Here is a 6,000-nt window from a genome sequence, read left to right as displayed (position 1 = left end):
TCGGGTAGGAGTTACAGGAAGCAAATGAGAGAGAGATGATTTTTGAATCGGGAAAGTGACCACGGGTCGAATTCGAATCCCCGGGTCCCTGTGGGCACTAGACCCTACCGTGGTATGGACACTGCAGCCAGCAAAACTAATGTTGGCTGAGCAAAAAGGTGGGTTGAGATTGTAAAATGGTCAATTTGATCAGAATATCTGTGACATTCCTTTTTCTTTCACACTTTATCTTATCCCTGATTTTGCATGATTTTTGTATTATGAATCATTGCACAATCAAAAACGTGTTAGCCAGGTTTATCACCCCACCTTACCTGAGGCAGAGGACAGCTGTAGAATGTCTGGTCCATGTACACCCTCACCCCATGGCCCCTGGGGTTTTCTACACATTGTACAGGACCCTAAAACACAGTTCAGGTTGATTGTGCTCATTCAGGAAGAGCTCACTTGGCTAAACTACATTTACAAAGAGTTTCTGCAGTTTTGTATCGGTATTTACAAATACATTTTCTTTCAGTGGTTCTGTTGCCATTATTTTTGTGTATTTGTCACACATGAATCATGACCAAGGAATGTAATGTCGCGACTCACAGCCTACCTCTATAGATATACTCATCTCAGTGGAGATCCGAAAATCCTCTCGGGCTGGCTTTCCAGGCATTGTTATGACTAAAGCCAAAACAATATTAAACGTCATATTCAAAGACATCCTAAAACACTGAAAGTTAACATGTTGTCACTAGCAACCTATATACAGTATGTCCTCCAATACAACTTAGGCAGTAGTAAAGGAAATTGCAGGTTGATAGCTACTTACAGTTTGGGGATTGGGAAAAGTTGTCCAACAGAAAGACTGTCAGGTAGCCTGATGAAGGCCTGGAGAGTCGCACTGCTCTAGTAGTCCTGTCTCAAGTTATAAGTCCTGCCAGCCTTTTATGCAAATAGAGCCAGTCAACGCGTCAGACAAACTGACACACCCCTACATTTTCTGTGGTTTGTTTTTATGTTGTCAAGATCTGACTGAGGAATGAATCACCGTGAGGGGTACCCAGCTCCACAGGCTTGGAGGAGGTTATTTAACTGCTTCAGACAGTCACTGTCTCACAATCCTGTTGGTGAAGTTTTCCCTTCTAAGGCGGGGATCACACTAGCCAGCGGCTAGGGCCCCACTCTGCCGTCTCACTTGTGGGGGCCATCAATGTCTTGGTCATTATCATTTTTCTTTGTTGTTTGATGATATATGCGCAAACAAGTACAATTCATACTACTGACAAGACTGCAAAGGCTTGTGTTATCGTGTGCTATGTTTTTTGCTACTGTAATAATATTCCATTATAAGATGTCAGCTATTGCCATCTAGTGGCAAAATTTGAGTAGTGCATCAAGATCCATATGAGCCTTGAAATCTCGCTGTTTTAAAAATAATCACTTACATCCTCCTTTGCACACGCCACAAAGAAATCCCCTCATAGTAGACATTATGGAAGTCTCACACAGTGAAGTGGCACATCTAACAGGTTTCTCTTCTCCCATCCTCAGTGGTGGACATTACTTCTTACTTTTACTCCAGTACATTCATTTCTAGGCCAAATATCTCACTTTTTACTCCACTACATTTTACGATAGCTGAAGTGCAGATCAAGTTCCTTTTGGGGGGGGAAACTGCCAAATACATGTGTGGGCTACTTATTTTCTATCAAGCAAGCTAGACTTTATACCTATGTTATTGGTACATAATTACTGTTGTTGTACAATATTGATATACTATAACTTGCCTTATGACAACATCAAGGTAATGATGATAGACAATATTACAATGATATATATATACCAACGACCTTGATTTATGGACATAGAAAAGTCAGGCTAGTGTGCACTCCTCAGGCTAGCACTCCTCTGCTCTGCCAAATAAGAATAAACCTTTATACTGTAGGTTACAAGAGGTGCTGTTATTCAATACTGAGTTTAGACCAGTCTAGGTTCGAGGGGGGAGACAATTGACAATACAACAATACAAAATGGCATAAATACATTTCTAAATAAATATACCCCCCCCCCCCCCCCCCCCCCAAATAAAAAGAGGTCTTAAAAAACTCAAAATCAATAGTTAAAAACTCAGAAAAATAAATACCCATGCAGGAAAGGTATGTATGAGTGTACAATTTGGACATGTCCATATCCAGACAAGCATTTCTTCTTGAAAGTTCTCTGATATCACAATTCTCTGTCTCTTCATTAAAAGACCCTTTGCCATGTATCTTGAAGAGTCCAGTAAGGCTTGATCTTTGGTGGCAGCTCGTCCTGTCTGGATCACCCTGCTTGACCTATCAGCTGCTTACAGGGTGTCCCTTTGCTGTTCCAGCTATCTGCTAAAGCTTTGATTTAGATGAAGACTCATCAGGTATGAGCTGAGTCATTTGCAGGCCTGTGTCAGTGCCAGAGCCCCTATTTGCGCATCTTTGTTCTGCATCAGATGAGGACCATGAGGAAAAGGCCACTGGATGCCAGCCATTCTTTGTCTTTTTGCATCTGACTGAGCACACCGCCTATTCCAAAAGCCCTTGCATCAGCTGACACCGTCTTGGCTTTGGGAAGTTTGCCCTCTGCCTATGTTTAAAGGTGTGGGTTTTGAACATTCTAACACAAGATTCCATTCCGCAACAATTCAAGCAAAGATCCTTCATTACTATCTCCGCTTTAACCCTCTCTGATTCAAGGTTCTAAAATTCTATGAAGAATTCAATGAACCCAGATATTGTTTAGAATGTTAATTTTCCAACATTCCTGTCTCGCCGGTGTGACGGTACAACTGCTAATAATTTACTCTGACTGACACCATCTTAGATCACACGACCAATTCAAACGTCACAGGAGTTTATGACCTGGTAAGAGAAACATGATCAGTGCAGCCAAAGTGTTTTCATATTAGTGTTTTCGGAGGTAACAGGTAACTCATTTTCTCTCCCCCTCTTTTCTTTATTTTTTTTAGTTAGGTAAGATGCAAGTGATTAGAGGCAACAGGTGAATTACAAAGTGATGAAGTGGTGAATTGCGAGTGTGTGTTTTTCTTCTCTTTTTTTAGCAGTTAGGGCAATATTTACAAGTCAAGTTACGACTTGTCTGGGTCTGGTGGTGCAGCTGAGTTCAGGGCTGTGTGTTGTCTGTGTTTCAAGGAGGTGCCAGCGCAGCGGTTGCATCTAAGGATCTGTCCATCACATGTTTGGATGTGGTAACTCCTTTGTGCATCTGCAGTCTGTGCATTTCAAGTGTCCTGGTATCACATTGCTCTGCCCCTGCATTAAAAGACCCTTTACCATAGGTGCCTCTCATTTAGAGTTTATACGTCCTCCCTCGCTCCTCGGGCCTCGATCCTCACTGATGTACATAAAGAATGATGGGGCGGCAACAATGATAGTCTATCCCTTCGTCTATCTTTCTTCATGTAGATCAGTGAGGATCGAGGCCCGAGGAGCGAGGGAGGACGTATAAACTCTAAATGAGAGGCACCCCATGTATAGTTCCTCTTGATGAATCCAGTAAGGCTTGATCTTTTGTGGCAGCTCTCCCTGTCTGGGCCACCGTGCTTGACATCCATCAGCTGCTTACAGGTGGTGCCTCTTTGCTGTTCTTCAGCTATGCTAAAGTTTTGATTAAGATGCTGGTATATTATGAATACACAAATACCTTTGCTTCAATTTCAAACTCCTTTTCTTCTTTAGAGAGGTTGCGCACTATCAAAGCTCTTGATAACATATTAGTTGTAATTAATGCGTTCCCGGTCTGAGAGTACCTAAACGCTCTTAATATACCAATGTTATATACTATGTAGCAGACATACATATCTAACCTTAACATACTGAGCTTGTACTTACTATGCACGTCTCTGTCTTTATCAGTAGGCCTATATACAGTATCTCCTAATTATATTGTCTGGTTATTCTCTACTCAAATCTCCTGCAATATTATTTTGGTTATCCTGTGTTGTTTGTAAGAATGCAATATTCCTACTCTACTCTATTGGTCTACTATCACACTGTAACTTGAATGTTGTTGTCCAAGTCGCTTTGGATAAAAGCAGAAGCTAAAAATTAATGTAAACATCATGAAAAGGAAATAAAATATAATAGTCAATCATATACATTTTCATTTTAATTTAGCAAAGTTTATTGAAAAGCATATATTTTAAAAAGGCTTCTGAATAAACAATCAAGTATACCCAGATATAAAACGTTAGAAGAAAGTGCATATATGTGGTTGTGTGTGTGTGTGTGTGTGTGTGTGTGTGTGTGTGTGTGTGTGTGTGTGTGTGTGTGTGTGTGTGTGTGTGTGTGTGTGTGTGTGTGTGTGTGTGTGTGTGTGTGAGTGTGAGTGTGAGTGTGAGTGTGAGTGTGAGTGTGTGTGTGTGTGTGTTGAGGCCAGAATCATATACATTGGGAACCGGCTGTCATGATGGAACTGATATTATCATTTTTTGTCATTGTCATATGACATTAAAAAAGTATAAAACCATAAAAGTTCATTGAAAATTGTTATGACATTGCAGCTGTTACATTCACATTCTTGTGAGTTAATCACTTCCACTGACAGTGATTCACAACGTATCGATGTTAACAATTAGGCAGTAACAACTTTGAAGACACATCATGTTTTGGTTTTGGAAGGTTGTGTGCGCGCGCGCGCACACACACACACACACACACACACACAGAGAAAGAATAAGTGCAAAGAAACTATGAAAAACACTGCTCCCTTGATTCCTCTTGATTAAGCATGTGTTCAGTTTGTGCCCTTTGAGAAATCACCATCTGCAGGAAACTGGTCCCACTGTTTGGCATTACTGCACTAAAAACATTATGATGTCAATACAGAGAGCAGCAGAGAGCCATATAACATTACAGATCTCTAGATACATCAGACACCCCATCTTGATGAGCAAATTTAATTGATCATTGTAAAAATCTGCTTCCAAAACATTCCTCTGACAATGGCAGAGTGGTTTGGACAGGGCCTAGTTTATCCCAGTTTATACCTATAGTGAAAACATTGTGTTATGTTATGGTACCGGCAAAAGGCAGAGGTTAAAATAGTAATAGCTGTCTAGCATGATGTGTTCTTGCCAGAGGGCTCATGAAAGAAGTCTTGTCGTAGTAAACCATGACATCATGTCCCTCTGGGTTGTCCACACATTGGACCGGGATCTGTAAGACAACAGTAATCTCTCACAATACTACATTTTCTGGTTATAATCACGCAAATACCTTCAACAACATCCCTCATTCAAATATGACAGTGAGGAGTTATGTGTAAAATGGTAACTTTGACCAGAATATCTGACATTCCCGTTTCATTAACACTTAGCACAATTTTGCATGTTTTTTTTGGTTTTTTTGCATTATGAATTACAGTTTTTGCCCGTTGCTTGAACACTACAGACCCATGCTTAGACTAAAGTAACACAACTTGAAGTTTTGTTGCCATATCTCAAACACATGTACCTATACCTTAAACAAAAGTGCTACTTTGCACTCTAGTTGCAATTCTGCAACACACTTACTCCTTTATGCAACACACTTGGTCCTGCATACTACTCTCTATGTCATACATAAGACACTTCGTTCAAAAATGAAATCTCATAGTACCATTTGTTAGACACATGTATCCAAAATACAAAACACATCGGGTAATTGCAACCTCTCAAATACACACCTGAACGCACTTACTTCCAAAACTGAACACCAATCAGCCATCTACAAAAAGCCCTCAGTTTAGCCATTGGAAATGGTGATGTGAATGGTATATTTCCCAGTGTTGTGTCATGTTTACTTGTGTGTAGAGTTTTGGCACAATGAGTGAAGTTTTGCTAAATGTATTCAAGCAAATATGTTTTATATAAAGTAGACTAGTGTATTCCTCCTGATTTGCAAGTGTATGCATATGATGCAAGTGTGTTTCATTTTGTCACCAGAGTTACATTTTGACAAAGGATTGTTGGGTTTTGAT

This window comes from Sardina pilchardus, chromosome 14 (genome assembly GCF_963854185.1).
Source record: "Sardina pilchardus chromosome 14, fSarPil1.1, whole genome shotgun sequence".
NCBI lineage: Eukaryota > Metazoa > Chordata > Actinopteri > Clupeiformes > Clupeidae > Sardina > Sardina pilchardus.
The sequence above is the reverse complement of the archived record's forward strand: the minus strand, read 5'-3'. Positions refer to the sequence as shown.